Raw genomic sequence first — 16,509 nt, 5'->3', positions numbered from 1 at the left:
CAGAGGCTAATGACTCTATCATCTTGGTCATTTTTTCAATCTTGGGATTTGAAGATGATGAAGGCTCGCCCCTCTGTCTTCTTCTATCATCATTACCTTTGAGCTTTTCTGCAACCATGATGTTTGATTCTACTTCCAAAGCTGCATCTTGCATATCAGCCAAAGAAGCACATCGCCTCTTCCTCAACAGTAAAGAGAAGTCAAAATCAAAGGCACCTGCATAGATGAGTCTAGCAAAGGTAGTGGTGGGTTTTACTTCAGCTGGTATCTTGATGTACATGCGATTAAATATCTTATTAAAATCAGATAGCAGCTCACCATTTTCCCTCTGTAAGTTCCCAAACTCAGTGTGGTAGTAAAGGAGATACTTCTTATCCCCCCAATGCTTTAGGAATGAATCATCTAATGCCTCAATATCAGCTATAGATATTGGGCTCAGTTCTCTGAACCATTTTCTAGCCTCTCCATCTAGGCTTTAGACAAAGACTCTGATCTAGACATCATCTTCACTAATGTCCAGGTTATCAGCATAGTTATAGAATGACTCAAGATGTTCTTCAGCTGTAACACCTTCAGTCCCAGTGAACTTAGGCATACACTTCTGATATTCTCCAGTAGGCGTGGCATTCAAAGGAGTGGGCAATATTAGAGACCCATACCTAGCAGCTATGATTCTTTCCATTTTGGTAGGTGCTTGTGGACTTGCCATAGCTGTAGTAGCTAAAAAAGTACTGGCAGTCTGAATGATAGAGGGCTAAGGGGTGACTGATAAGACTAAAGGAGTATGATGGATAGGAGGTGAGGTTTCCTTTGGGCTTACAACAAAAAGAGAACCTAAAGAATAAGGAGCTTTATGAATTTCTGAGAGTTTTTCTTCGCTCCTAGTATTAGAATCTGTACTCTCAACATGTATTTGTTCTATTGACTATTGTTTAGGTTTTCCTAAACCTGATGCTCCTCTCTACAATACCTTTCTCTCTTTGATGATCTTTCAGGGTCAGGTACTGGGTCAGCTTGTGACTTCTGAGGGTTTCTCCGAGTATGCCTCACAAACTGAGCTAGAACTATGAAGTGGAGTCACCAAGAGGTTCGGCCTCTAGTAGAGTCACCAGATAGATGATTACAACCAAAAATGTGCCCAGACTTTATCTATCATCAAAGCTGGATCTATGTCATTTCCCAGGGAAGTTGAGCTTCAGTTTCCTCTCCCCGGCAATGGCACCAATTATGTTAGCACTCCAGGAAACTCTCCTACGTTGCAGATTGGAGATGCCTAGTAACATATAATATTCAATATTGTTCTCTGAACTATTGGAATAAATGATGGTTTGGATCAAGTTAGATAACCATTTCATCTCTATTCTCACTCAAGACATGCATGAACACCCTCAACAACATAAGGCTTTAGACCACTAATGCTCAATAGTTTGTAGATTTAATGGATAGATGGAGAATATTAACAGTACCAACAGATTGCATACGTGAACATATATGAATGGCTGACTATAGGCAGTAAATAAGCTTACTGATTATACTGGCAGATGCATATATAATAACACATATAAATGGCTAGCTATAGGCAACAAAGAAGCTTACAACTCTAATATATCAAAGCAGAGATAAGATGACAGTTATCTAGCCTTAAACACAAAGAAAACCTGAACAAACTATTCAAATACAAGCATTGAACATCATAAATAGAATGGACATTGAACATCTAATGGCAAAAGAAGCTTATATTGCTTAGAATGTAGATGAGAAGCTTGAATGAATAGAGGAGGAATAATCTCCAAAAGTTGAACCTCTATTACATTTAGTTTTCTGCCTTTTATAGGCCCTTTACAATGCTCCTGAGCTCTCTAGAACGCTCAGAGTCTTAATCTATCCCCTCTGTCCCTTAACTGTTTGATTCCCTAAAGGAAAGCATGGCTTGGAGGTTTTTCCTCCTTCTGACAAAGGAATAATAGTTTCAGATATTTTTGGGTGGTTTTTTGCACTGTCTAGGAGCTCTCTCATGCCAGAGATGCCCCACAATTGATTCTACTATAATGGATGAGTTGCGCTGTCTATTGATACTTCAAGGCCAGTTCTGTTTTAGGCTAGTTGCGCATGCTCCATGATGCTTTTGTGTTGTGTTGTTTGTGTGGTGGAATGGATCTTCTCTTTCCCTTTCCAGGCTCTTGTTTCTTGGCAATATGTCTCCCGGGCTCTGTTATATGGTGCAATGGGTCTTCAGGCCCGTATATCCTTCTAAATGCCCCCTTTCTGTCAATACAGGACTATTCTCTATTTAAAACAGAAAACACAATGACACTGTGAAAATCTTGCCTACCTTTGTCTTTTTCGGACTTAAGAAATCCTTAGAAATGGCTTACTCCCCTCTTGGGTCCCCCCTTTGCAGTGATAACACATCTTCGCCGTCGATTTGGGAATCCCAAATCCAACGGTGATGATTCATTTCGGGTGCCTCCTTTGTACTAGAGTTAATAGCACAATGAGGGCGGTTTTCTCTCTCCTTGTCTTGGACACATGGCAGTCGTTGTATGGCATCGGGCAAAGCTCAGCCTAAACCACTTACCACCCATGGCCCACCCGAAATCCTACATGTTTTAACTTTTCCTTTGTATTTTGAAATATGCCTAAAACGTTAAAAACACGGGAAAATTACCATCGGCAGACATCAAATATTATATATATCACTTCCCGGACCCTTTCGGGTTTGGGCTTCATCGCAATCACACTAGCCAAGCTTCCTTTGTATTTCGTTGAAACAACGAAAATACGTAAAAAACATTGAAATATGCGTGGGCATGGAACTAAAAATATATGAATTTTCATATATACTGTGGTCGGGTCCGGCTCTTCGGGTTGCACATATGTATGTGTGGAGGCCCCGCCCCATGTATTATGCTGATGCGATACAGCGATGCGATCCAATCGCAATCGTTGATTGCTCAATGCCCGAGCCCTTTTATATATATAACATAGCTCCCCGCCGATGCGACCTGCCGATCCAATCATCGGCAATCACTGATTGGCGGTGTCATGCGCCCGCTTTAAGCTTGCCCACTCTGCTTGGCCGATATGCTGGGCCGTTGATCGGCCAGATCTAACGGTGGCTATGCAATGCCCAGTTTAAGCCCGCGTTAATGCTTTTGCATGATTTTAGAGTGTTTTGAGCCTCCCATTGTGCATTTCTACCCTTCCAAGGGCTCTCCTCTTGTGCTAATTTTGATCATTAGATGATCTTTGATCCAAAATTGAAAATGTCGAGGGCATAAATGGATCCACTGGCCCGATCTTTAAGCACACTTGGAGACTTTGGGGCATATTTGGATCCATTTTTGAGCCATTTGCCTCCAAGGCTAACAACATGAACTTTTAATGAGGGGTTGTTACAGGTTACATTTACAAAAAGAGTCCTTCTCAAGCCCCCTTAGGAAAGACCTGACTAGTTTGATATGGGCCTTACACAAGCATAAAGGTTGTGGGTGAAAATGATTTTGAATTGAGCGTTCCCCCTTTCCTTGGATTTCACCTAGTATTTAGTGTGAATCTGCTTCAACCATATTTTCTATCTTTGTTGAACACCTCAGAGGCAACCAAGAAATTGCCCCCCATGGATAGGATATAATTGATCAAATCATAGACACCAAGACAAAGGATACCTACCAACATAACATACAACTCTATTAGGTTGTCAAATAATGGGAGCTTCTTCACCAAGGCAAGCGGTTCACCAAAAGCCAAATTTAGTAGAAGCTTTCCCACCTGATAAGGGAACTTGATGCAATGGAGACCATTTCTCCCTAAGGGGGGAGGATTGTTCGAGGTGGATATTGGTGGCCACCAACTTCATCAAATGTCTCAATTGTTATCTATCTTCTTAGCAAATTTTCTATGATTTTTGGGTCCTAAACTTCGAAGGTCATTTTGAGGCCCTAAACGATGCCTTTTGGCAACTCGGGTGGCTAGGGGTTACCATAGCATTCTATTGTATTAATCAAAAGTTGTAGTCCTTGGTAGTTCTTTCCAACGAGCTAATGCGTACCCAATATATATATATATATATATATATATATATATATATATATATATATATATATCTTGTATGTAAAAGTTGTTCCTTGAGGAAGTTGATGTGCCAACTAACCACCTCAAGAAACAAACCTTTTAGCATTTCATCTTCAAGGACCTCTAGGTTCTTTCTTTATGTTAAAATTTCCTTCGTTTGGCCTCTTGTAATGTATTTTGTGGATGCATGAATTGTCATCTCTCTCTATTCAACGATATCTACCACTATTCTTGCCAATTTGTGTTTTACAATATTCTACAATTTCATTTATTAATAGAAGTTGAGTTTTCACCATATCACTATGTTTTCTATTACATTTCTTTGTGTGTATTTCTTTTTTTCCTAACTTTCATTTCATTCCTTGTACAACCCGGGTCATTTATTTTCTAAGTATAGAGAATTGGTGACCTGATAAAACCAATTAGCATGTTTGGGTTGAGATTAGATTAGCACTCTTGATTAATGAATCAATGCTACTTACTTGATACATCATATTATAAATGTATTTAGACCTTCATTTTTAAATACCTTATTGCTAACCATTGAGGTAACTTTTAGCATTTAGGCAGTCCCTATGGATATGAACCTTCTCAAATACAGTTATTTATATCTATATTTTTTTGTATCCTTATGCTAATAATATATCATGTTATATTGATTATGTGTCCTTTAAATATTAAATATACTTTAGTCATTTTGCTTTCTAAATTTATGACCTAAATATCCTTTGATGACATTAAATATTATAAATTAAATATAAAATACTTTCGATTTCTTATAATATAGTCCAAAATGCTTAGTTTATAATAATTATTTACTTTGATTAATATATTACTACTACCACTATATTGTCATATTCAATATTTTCTTTATTGTTATTTACTCTAAAATATTTCACACAATAATATATTGTACTTTACATTATTATATCCCTATTATATCCCTGGTGATGTATATTTCCTATTAATCATGCCCACACTACAAAAAAACCACTAAAAAGAAATAAAAATTACTTGCTTTAATAATAACATTCATGTATTTTACATAACCCTAAGCTAAAAAAAATGCATTAAACTGTTAGACACAAAAGAACCTGACTCTTCACTATAACCCACAATTAAGAACATTCCATTACTCAGCATATTCAAATGCAAACCTTTGCTCTTAATCATAGAAACACAATTTGCTATCTAGCAAATTGTAGAGCAAGCCCTTTTTGGTGGTTCTAAGTGCTGCCTTCAAATTCTCTTCATTCTAGAATTTGGGCACATTTGATTGCTCCACCTATGTTAAACATATTTTTTAAAATATTTAATTATATATTTTTTATTGATAGTAAATTATATATAAATCACATTTATAATAATATTTTTTTTTGTAAGTTTGGTAGGATTATATTTTTATTATGTTTAACTTTTCATACCGATTGGGGTGGCACAAGATTCGAACCGAAGGCTTACAATTTAGTGAGACTTCATTTCCACAACCATCTACCCCAAACGAACATTAGCTACAACAATATTATGTAGCAAATTATATTCATTTTATTTCAATATTTATTTATCCAATAATATTATCCTAACCCTACACTACTTTATGGACGGGCTTGGGTTATTAAACAGACAAAAATAGCAAATGTGAGTTCTTCAAAATGACTTTACAAGGTTGAGAAATTTTTAATTTAAAAGAGAAAATAAATTATTATTTATGTGTATTTGGAGGATTTCGCAATTAAGTTGGTTTAACTTTACATGAGTCTGTTTTAATAGCTATTACTATAGTGTCTATATAGATTCTTACCTATAGTACTTCATTTTCACAATTATTTTTAATTAAATTACCTTATAAACCTAAAAAAAAATATTATAATTACGTTAAGTTATTAGGAAGAAAATATCAACGTTAAAAAGTAAGAGATCTGAGTAACGTATCCTAAGAGCAGTCACAAACTAGCAGCTTTTAGTCAACTATCCTATCAATTTACATTCAATATCAGTACCATAAAACATTGCCTATTTTCATAGCCAACCAAAGAAATAAAATAATTTATTAAAATAGGTAGCCAAACAAATTAATCCTCAAAGTAGTTAAGTAATACAAACAACTTCTGTCTATGTTAAGCGAAAAACCGAAATTAGTAGGTATGGAATGCGTATATAATATTAAACAAATTAATCCTCAAAGTAGTTAAATAATACAAATAACTTCTATCTATGTTAAACGAAAAGCCGAATTTAGTAGGTATGGAATGAATAGAATATATAATATCAAAAATGCAGAGAACTTCAACTACCATTCTATCCCAAATCACATGTCTGAAAAGGAAGATATTAAATGGTTCCACAACCGCCAACTTCTCGATGTTAGCAACACCAATAGCTATAGACAAATACCCAGAGAAAGACTGTTCTTTGAATATTGATCCAAATGACATACAGAAAAATCTACAATTGCAAAGGAATCTGTCCAAAATATTTCGATATCAACACTGCCCTCTGGCTGCTGTGCATTCTGATTTGGCAACAGGTTCCAAATAAAAAGTTATGTAAATTCGCAAAGCAACAACACTTAAAAATAAAGAAATAAAGATATTAAAAATGAGATTTTATTTTATTTTAAAATTTTATTTACAATTAAAATTATATAATAATATGACATATGTTAAACTTTATATATTAAAAAAGTAAAATCTAATTATAAAACGTATTTTTTTTGGCATCCTTACTTGCTATCTGAGAAATGTTTAGTTATTTATAATTGATTATTTCACATTTATAGATATCCATGTAAAAATGAGAAATACTTTTCCAAACTTTTAAGAATGCAATCTAGAATGAGCTTTATCTTTTTCACTTACTAATGGTAAAGGTTCTTGTTAGGGAGATAATGGATAGAAGGGGATTAACTATTCTTATCAGATATACACATATACAATAAATTTTTATTTTTGATAAAGATGAAACACTTTCAAAACTTTATAATCCTTAAATAAAAAATAAAAATAAATAATTTATGAAATGTATTTTAACAATGTACAACTAGAAAATAGCACTATTCCAATATTTTTCAAAATTCTCGTGTCTATATGAATCTCATTTTCAGTGAATTGACCGATAAATATGTACCACAACTAAGCAAGAAACAGATTATTTAACCGGACCTTTATCCATAAACTATTTATTAAAATTTAAATTATTCATTAAAATTTATGACAAGCTACCTAAATAATTAGAACTCAAAAATTTAGTGTTTACCTTACACTTCGGATATTTCAAAAAAAAATTTGACATAGAAATTTGATTTTGATAAATTCTTTAGGACTAATCACATTATGAAATTTGTTTTATAAAATAAAAAACTTTCTATGAAACCTCAAATTCCAGGCTATGATGTTAGATCTCAAATAAACAGTCTTGACATTTTACACCAGCATAGTCTAACTAAACAGTGTTGACATTTACAACGCCTAGTTTAAAAAGATCATAATTTTGCTCAGAAAATTGTAAAAATTTCAGCATGTTTTTTTGAGAAAAATTAGCAGAAATTTTTAAAAAACCATCCAATTTCAAGATTTTAATTACTACAAAAATTCTGAATCTATTTCTTCCATCTAAAAAACTATTTAAACACTCAGACTTTTTTGAAAAACAATAACCAGATTTGACCTGGAAAATCACTCCCCAGGCAAAATGGTCGCCTCGGTAGACAACGTTTTCAACACTGAGGTGTCTGTAGTACTTGCATTTATTGGGGCCTAATTATCGTAGGGTTGTTGAATGGGTGTTCTAGTACAGTGACCGTGGTTCAACAGAGGTGGGGGTCCTATCCTATTTCAGAACGACAGAGGAGAGAGTGACGGCATTAGGTGCGAAGGATGTCATAAAAATGGGACCGGTCACAATAAAACCATTAAAAAAATTTAGTGCAGAAATATGTTTTGTTCCACGTGAGGGTCCTCTGACTAGCTTTGTACCATCTCACGAACTTCCTAAAAGCGTGGATATCTGGCAGTAAAATAATAAAATATTTTAGTAAATTGGGTATATGTTTGTAGCTAGTTTTTGGGATAATCTATTTAGTTAGAAATTTATTCAAAAACTAAAAGCATTTATTGTAAGCTTTACAGAAGTCAAACAGATGAAAAACAATCTATCTTATAAACTATCTTTAACCTTGAAGCTTGTAATATGTAAAAGCAAATTCAAAATTGTTTATAATAAAGACAGTGTATAAAATTGATAATGCTTTCCCAAATTTTACATATATAAAATAATTTATTAATTATATAAATAAATAGTTTTGAAGTAGGTAAATAGCTATTAGATTTATAAAGTCTTGCGAATTTATTTTATTTTATTTTCCAATTTTACATTTTAATATTTTACTTACAATTCATAAATTAGTTTCCAAATTTAATAAAGAAGAAATGTTGCGTAATATAGACATTGTTTTCTGAATATGGAAATTATATATTGGGCAAAATAAGAGGATGTGAAAGTTTTAGGAAGGAAAGTTACTAGAATTGTATTTCTAGTTATTCATTAAAATATGACAAAATATTCTCAATATTCACAGGGATAAAAAATCTCCAAAATTTATAAGAAAAAAATAATAATCAAATAAACCAATATAAAACAATTTAACATTTAGAATTCTGGCTTAAAAGATTGCAAATAACAAGTATGAAACTAGATAATTATTAACAGATTTTTACTTGATAATTAGAATGAAAAAAAAAAATATTAATAAAAAATTCCTGGACGATTAAATATTGTAAATTAAAAATTTTATTTTTCGCAAAACTAACTTTTAAAACAAATTAAGTATATGCTAAACTTTATTAAAATTTGAAATTGTATTTGATATTTTAAAAACCCAATTTAAAAAAAAATGAAGCGTATCTAAACTTAATTAAAAGTGTCTATATATAAGGATTAAATGAATTAATGAATTATTTTCATATTAACTGAAATACATACGCACGAGAATAGCTATGTAATATGATTGATCTTTGATATGAAACTTATAGATTGGAAAGTTGTTTTCTGATAAATCCATTGTATTTATAAACTATATTAAAATGTCATTCATAAAGTTAAGACATTTAATTAATCTGGATGTATAATTTATTATGCATTAGATAGGAAATAGTAAATAATATTTTATAAATTTATATATGATATTTTATGAATTTTCTTAAATTAAAATAAGAAATTAAAAATTAGTATTTATTGCAAGTATTATCACTTTTGGTGGTAGGGTGGTACCAGTTCCAACAATAAGGTGGAAATCATTACATTATGAGGGCTGCTATTCACTGCTAATTGGCTCAACATTAACACTACATATTTGTTGGGACTCTAAAAGATGTATAGATTGGATAAGAAATTGTCATATTTCCAACCTCCCTTTCTAGCTTATCTGACTTATTAGATAAAACATCCGTACCCTGATAAGCTCATTCCAGCGCATTGATTTTAATCATATTTACAGAAAACAGAACATCATGGCTGACTTACTCTTTAAAAGAAAAATCTCAACATCTCTTGGAGTCATATACTATACTGCATTCAACAAAAATTCCATATTTAACTTTGGCACTATTCCACTTCATGCAAAAATTCCATATTTAACTTTGTCACTATTCCTACTTCTACTTCATAGATAAGACTATTATATAATATTTTCTACATTTCTATTTCTATTTTGTCTTTTGTAATTAAGCATGTGCTGAACTTTGAATCAAAGTACAGTAGATAATAGTATCTCAGAACAGACCTTAGTCATTTTTTGTTTGGTATTTTTTTTTTATTAAGCTTGGATATATATCCTCGGACAAAACTATATAACTGTACTTTCTTTACTTAATATTAAAGAAACGTTTTTTCCTATAAAAAATATTTTTCCTAAACTTGGAAATATTATGCTTACAAATATAACGCGGGAGGCTCAATTAGGTAGTGACTACAAGGATCATTATGTCTCACGAGATTCATAACAAATGTCGGCTAAAATGATGTAAAACTATGTTAATGAGAGATTTAGATAATAATTTAGGATATTTATCACAGACCATTTATTTTTTGTTTTCTTTTTTAATGTCTTTTTAGGATTAGAGTGATTAAAATTTTTCAATTTAAACTCAGTCAAATTAGATTTTTTGTTATTATTTTCTTAAACGTTATAAATTCAGTTAAATTGTTTATATAAATTTGACAATTTTGGTTTAGTTTTCATTTTCTTCAGTGTTCTAGAGAAGGATTCACATTTTGGTTTAGTTTTCATCTTTTTCTGTATTCTAGAGGAGGTTTATGAGGTGGGGCTATTTTATGAACTCCTGGTAACTCGAAAGAGAACTAGGTTTTGATATGTCATTTTTTTTTCAGTGTTTTATTTATTTATTTGATTTTTTCTTATATGATAAGAATAAGTTTAATTTAGACTATTTATGGTTGAATTCTTTCTAGAGATCTTAAACTATATAATAAGTTTTTTTACTTTTTATTTTTCTTAGTATCTCTAATTATGGGGATGAAAGTTTTTTTCTTACCAATTGGTTGACTTTTGAGAAGCTTCAAAGTTTCTAAGATATTTTACTTAAATAATTTATTACTATAGATTTTGTAAATTTTATATAATATAATTATTTTAAGATTTTTTATTGAAGATATAGATAGATGTTTTACTAGAGATATAGATTTAATGTTACTAGCTTAATGCATGAAATGTTGAAATAATTGAAATTGAAATTGAAGTGAAAGAAGTTAAGCAAATAACATATCATCTACACAATATACCTAAGATGCACCCTAAGAAGATCCAAATATTTGAAAGCCAACTAGAACATGAGGCCTATGCTCAGTTATTTTCTTCTCAATAATGAAATGAAAATACTCAAAAAAAAAAAAGGCATTCACTATGGAGTTGCTAAGGATGTTATGGCCAATATGGCTTCCAAAGGATCTTCTAGTTATTTTATTTTGCATCAATATCCCACTCTTAAATGCTTTGCTCAACTATGGAACAATAAACAATATAATAAGAATAAAATCCCTTCTTATCCAAGTGATCCAATATTTAACGCAACCTAATAGTAGTATAGGATTAGGGTTAGAGATTTTGCATGCCTTATCCCTCAATTAATGTAACAAATTTGGATCATCTAGAATATTTTTGAAAGTCCATGTATGTGACTAGCTCCACATGTGTGAGTAATGTGAGTTGACATGGCATCGACTAGATACCGTGGTGGTAAAAACTATAGATCAACTTGTGGGAGGCGTAAGTTCTAAATATGAACTCTAGTTTAGGTGATTTTCAAACCATATTTTAGGTATCAATGTGCAAAACAACATCAAGAGTCAAAGAACTTCACTAACAAAGATTTGAACCAAAAAACAACTATTCAAGGCCTCAAATATGATCTAAAAGTTTTTGGACCTCAAACCACTAAAGTAGGACTTGCCCCTAAAATGAGTCCTATTAGCTAATAGCTCTAATTTTTCCACCCAAAAAAATAGATGAAAAATTATGATAATGGTTCATTTTGGATCAATCTCCTAATGCTTGCAAATAGTAGATGTCATTGCATGGGTTGATATTAATGCCTTTCTAGTTCATATTTTTCCCTAACTATTTTTTTTAATAGAGGAGGAATAATCTATTATAGAGTTTTATGAACCCAACATTTCAGACTACCAAGTGAGTCCATCATAAGGGGTTGCGACAATAGATATTCTAGAGATATTAATGATGTATCCATGAGCTATATTTAAGGCTATATATATAGGTTATGGAAGAAATTAATCTAAGAAATTAGGTCAGCCAATCTTCAATTTTGTTAATATTCAGATTTTATTTATTTTTACTTAATTAATTAAGTTGTTTAATTAATCAATTAATTTGTTTATTTAATTAACTAACTGTTAAATAAATTAATTTGTTAAATTAATTAATTAATTAGTTTGAGAAATTAATTAATTAAACCAATTAACTAGTTAGTTTGTTTAACTAATTAATTAATTTGTTTAATTGATTAACTAACTTGTTTAATTAATTCATTATAATTTCATATATAATTCCTATTGTTTATTTTCTAATTGTTTTAATATGAGATGATTGTATGCTTAATTTAAATACAAGTGTTAACATGCTATTGTAATTAATAAGTTATGATTTTAATTTATTTTAATGTTATCAAATGATTAGTTATGAAATAACCAATTATTTGATTTATATGTTTATTTATGTTTATGTTTTATTGTTTAAGGAGGATGTTAGATAATGTTTCCTTGATGAATTGATTTATATTTAATTAATCTTTTAATGAGAGAGGAGGGATTAAATTATTAAAAAGGATATGAGTTAATTATTGATTCTTTAAGATCTCAAGTAAGGGTTTCCAGGTGTTGCTTAGTTTTAATCCATCGTCTCGGTTCAAGTTGTTCTTCCTTTTTTCTATCTCAATGGCTTCTTTGATTTTCCTTTTAAGATAGTGGTCTTCTTTTCTAATTAGTTTGACTTCTTCCATGCAAATGTAATGAGAGGAAGAGTGAACATGTTCTGCTAAGGCTGATTTTGAGGTCCTTTCCCTTCTTAAGTCAGCAGTGTGTTCTTTAATTCTGATGTTAAGAGACCTACCTGTTTCACCTATGTATTCTTTTCCGCATGAGCAAGGAATAACGTAAACACCTTTTTGAAGGTTAGGATTTATGGGATCCTTGACTGAGTTCAATAATTGTCTGACGGTGTTGGCAGGGGTGAAGGCTACATTAATGTTGTGTTTATTAAGAATTTTAGTAATTTTATCAGTGGTGCCTTTTATATATGGAAGGGAGACCTTGGGAGTTGATGAATTTTGATCTTTGATATCATTATTATTCTTGTTTAATGACAGGTGCATGGCTTTCTTAATTGTGTTCCTATTATAGCCATTTAATTCAAACACTTTGTGAAGATGGTTGAGTTCATCATTTAAATAGTCAGGATCAAATATTTTGGCCACCCTAGTGGTTAAGGTTCTAATGATGCCAATCTTTTGTTTAGGGTGGTGATGAGAATTTTCATGAAGATATCGTTCTGTATGGGTTTTCTTTCTATAGACTTGGAAACCAAGTGACCCATCTTTTATGGTTAGAAGGATATCAAGGAAGGGAATCTGGTTGTTGTTTTCAATTTCAATAGTAAATTTTATATGGTCAGAAAGGTTATTTAATTGATTGAGGAATAGGTCAAGTTTTTCATTTCCATGACTCCATTTGGCAAATATGTCATCGACAAACCTTTTCCATTCTTCAAGGGTGTATGGAGATGACCTAAGAGCCTTTTGTTCAAAGTGCTCCATGAAGATGTTGGCAACTATGGGGGATAGAGGAGAGCCCATAGCCACACGATGGGTTTGTTCATAAATTTTACCTTTGAAACTGAAGTAAGAGGATTTTAAGCAAAGCTCCAGAAGATCCACAGTTTCTTTATCCATGATGTTTCTCATGATATTAATAGCTTTATCAATAGGAATCATAGTATAAAGAGATACAATATCAAAGCTAACCATAAGATCATCATCCTTCATTTCTATGTTGTTAATCCATTGAACAAAAGAATATGAGTCTTTAATATAAGAAGGGGTATTACCAGATAGGGGTCTAAGTTTTTTGGCCAGGTGTTTTGCTAGAAGATAAGTAGGGGAACCTATGGTATTGACTATAGGTCTGAGAGGTATGTTAGGTTTATGGACCTTAGGAGCACCATCAATTCTAGGAATAATGGAACTATTAGAGATGATTTTCTTTTTTGTGATGTCATCAAGAGATGATTCTTTGATTTTCTTAATTACTTCCCACATAATTTTCTCATTAGGATCTTTATTAATGATTTTATAACAACCATTGTTATTTATATGTTCCTCCATTTTATTGTCATACTCAGTTCTATTCATAATTACAGTTGCGTTGCCCTTATCAGCCTTTAGGATGACTATGTTTTTATTTTTTCTAATGTTGTTTAAGGCTCTTTTTTCTTCTAAGGATATGTTAGATGCAGGAGGTTTAGAAGTTCTAAGAATATTAGCAATGTCTTGTCTAATTTCTTCACTTTTTCTATATCTAGGTTTTTAATAGCTACTTCAATATTACTGATGACCTCCTCCATAGGTATTTTATTAGGGGTTATAGCAAAATTTAGACCTTTTTTGTTTTTCACTAGTTTGAAAGTGATTTGATCATCCTCTGTTTTCTCTATTTTTTCTTCGTAGACAAGTGATATGATGGAATATTTTATGATGGAGAGGCTAGAGAGGATGCTTATCGATATTTCTTCACAAAGTGGTTATACGTATGTCACTTGTTGCATTTAAAAGGTAATTATTCAATTATCAATGGGGGAATTTTGAGATAAAAAATGGATTTAAAAAAAAAAAAACATTATCAAAATCAATTTTAAAGAACCATTAGGGTTCAAGATGATAATGTCAACCATAAAGCTAAATATTTTTGGAGGGACAGGAAGAAAACTATTTTTTTAACCATATTTTTAACTTTTCTTCTTATAAGCTTAATCAAATTTAAAGTGTAGGCATTCCTTGGATGTGAAATTAAATCTCATATCCAATGAGTACTCTCTATGGATACTTTTGGAATCCATGGTGAGATAAACTAGAAATATATAAAAAAATACGTTTCTTTCAAGAAACATGTTTCTTTCGTGTATTTACAATATATCTCAACAAATGTCTATAAAAAACATATACAGTGAATACTCATTGGATGCAAAATTTGATATTACATTCAATGAGTGCCAACACTTGAAATTTGAGTAAACTTATAAGGCGATAAGTCAAAAATACAATTAAAAAATTTACTTTTCATCCTTCCCCTCCAAAAATGTTTACCCTTATGGTTCACATCATCATCTTGAATCATGCATGTTCGTTAAAGTTTATTTGATAGTGCACTTTTTTAAAACATGCATTTTTTACCTCAAAATTCCCATAATGATGGTCAAATAATTACATTTTAAATGCAATATGTGACATACATATCACCACATTGTGATGAATTGCCAATAAGCCTCCTCTCTAGCCTCTCCATCATAGAATATCCAATAGTAGCACTTATCTGTGAATAATAGAATGAAAAAATAGAGTAAAGAAAGGAGGATGATAAAATAGATTTCAAGATAGTGAAAAGCAAAAAAAAAAAAAGACTAGTGCAAAACATGAACCACGAAGCCACTAAGATCAACAATTGCAATGGAATTAACTACTTACAAGCATTATGAGACTAATCCAGAATGAATTATTATCATAAATTTTCTTCAATTCTTTGGGTTGAAAAATTAGAGTTATTGGCTAATCAAGTCCATTGTAAGGGAAAACCTTGGCTTGGTAATTTGGTGTCAAAATTTTTTTAAAACCCATTTCCAACCTCTTTTTCAAGACAAAAATTGTTGACAAAGCTCCTTTCCTCTTCTTGTTGTTCTACACATCAAAATATTTTTAATGCTGTGAAAATCACCATAATCATAGTTCATATGCAAAACTTATGCCTCCTAGAAGTTGATTATCTTTTTTATCACCATGGTATCAAGTGGAGGCTATGTCAACTCGCATTACTCACACATGTGAAGCTAGTCACATATGTGGACTTTCAAAAAGATTCTAGAGGGTCCAAAACCTTTACATTAATTGAGGGTTGAAACATGTAAATACCCTAACCCTAAACCTACATGATTATTAGGCTATGTCAAATATTGAACCATTATGATAGGAAGAAGTTTCATTCTTATTATATTGTTTATTGTTTTGGGAAACATGTTTTTTCATTTATTTACAATTTATCTCACTCAAAGTCTATCAAAAGTATGTAGAGTGAATACTCATTGGATGTGAAGTTTAATTATACATCTAATGAGTTCCTACACTTGAAATTTGAGTAAACCTATAAGGGCATAAGTTGAAAATATAATTAAAAAAAAAAAAAAAAAAAACTTCCCCTTTGAAAATTCACAACTCCTATTTTATAACTACTATTTTATTATTTTTCTTATGATGCTCGTTTTAGATCTCAAATTCCCTTGTAACTAGAAAAATTAATGTAATAGGTTCAATCATCTAGCTAGAGAAACATGGTATTTTAAGGATTCTTGTGTAAAAATTGCCCCACACATATGCAAGCGTAGGAGTGTTGTCCCTCATTTGATTCCCCTAATTAATGAATTTTCCCAAGTTATTGCAAACAACTTGCAAGGTTTATGTGTACCAAAATATCAATAGTAATGGGGAAAGGTGAACCCAAACAAGGAATAAAGCGATACCCTTTGTTATATCAATTTAAGGGTTCTAGTGATTGAGACACAACCCTTGCAGGTCCAAGAAGTATGACATCAAGTGAAAGATCGGAACTTAATAATGTTTTGATTGAAACGTGAATACAAAT

This window comes from Pinus tabuliformis, chromosome J (assembly GCF_031772625.1).
Source record: "Pinus tabuliformis cultivar Carrire ecotype Pingquan chromosome J, CPIR1, whole genome shotgun sequence".
NCBI classification, from domain to species: Eukaryota; Viridiplantae; Streptophyta; class Pinopsida; order Pinales; family Pinaceae; genus Pinus; species Pinus tabuliformis.
The sequence above is the reverse complement of the archived record's forward strand: the minus strand, read 5'-3'. Positions refer to the sequence as shown.